At 43.6% G+C, this 1,069-nt stretch overlaps 1 non-coding gene across 1 annotated transcript; it reads right to left on the bottom strand.

The window, feature by feature from the left end:
* Positions 1 to 621: 621 nt before the first annotated feature.
* On the bottom strand, positions 622 to 693 carry Trnaa-cgc (transfer RNA alanine (anticodon CGC)). The gene has a single exon. It is a non-coding gene; the product is annotated as a tRNA-Ala (tRNA).
* Between the last annotated feature and the right edge of the window lie 376 nt (positions 694 to 1,069).

The raw sequence follows: 1,069 nt of genomic DNA on the forward strand, positions 1-1,069 counted from the left end.
TTCACAATTAAATAAAGAAAGAAAATAATTAAAAAATAATCATTATAATAGAATAAAAATATTCTTCCCTTGTCAATATAAACATATTTTTGATAATAATGTGGAAGAATATAAAAATATAAATTAGTAATAAAAACTAGCATAGAACAGAATAACGTGGCTGAACAGTAGGCAACAAAATTTAGATAACGGAATAATTTTTGACTGACTTAGACAACGATTCAATCATTGCCTAACTTCAGTGCAAAAATTAAGATCGAAGGGTGGTGATATGTAAGGCAAATCCAACACCTTCCATGAAAACCTTGACATGATAAGCAAATCCAGTAGTATGTCACATAGCTCCGAATAAATCGTGACATTAAATTAACCAAAGTAATACGAGTAACGAGTGAGCAAATGGAATACCACAGACTAACACAAGTGGTGGTGGTGGTGGTTAGTGGTGGTGGTGGTGGTGGTTAGTGTTTAACGTCCCGTCGACTACAAGGTCATTAGAGACGGAGCGCAAGCTCGGGTTAGGGAAGGATTGAGAAGGAAATCGGCCGTGCCCTTTCAAAGGAACCATCCCGGCATTTGCCTGAAACGATTTAGGGAAATCACGGAAAACCTAAATCAGGATGGCTGGAGACGGGATTGAACCGTCGTCCTCCCGAATGCGAGTCCAGTGTGCTACCACTGCACCACCTCGCTCGGTAGGTTAGTGTTTAACGTCCCGTCGACAACGAGGTCATTAGAGACGGAGCGCAAGCTCGGGTTAGGGAAGGATTGGGAAGGAAATCGGCTGTGCCCTTTCACAGGAACCATCCTGGCATTTGCCTGAAACGATTTAGGGAAATCACGGAAAACCTAAATCAGGATGGCCGGAGACGCGATTGAACCGTCGTCCTCCAGAATGCGAGTCCAGTGTGCTAACCACTGCGCCACCTCGCTCGGTAAACACAAGAATACCTAAATGCATGTCATACCTTCCCACTTTGAGACAGACGCAGTGCCGAGGGGAGAAACGAGAAAAGAAGCCGAGAGCAGAACCATGTTAAGCTGGAAGGCCCTACGATAAGGGATGGAC

Source organism: Schistocerca nitens, chromosome 1 (assembly GCF_023898315.1).
Source record: "Schistocerca nitens isolate TAMUIC-IGC-003100 chromosome 1, iqSchNite1.1, whole genome shotgun sequence".
Taxonomy (NCBI): domain Eukaryota; kingdom Metazoa; phylum Arthropoda; class Insecta; order Orthoptera; family Acrididae; genus Schistocerca; species Schistocerca nitens.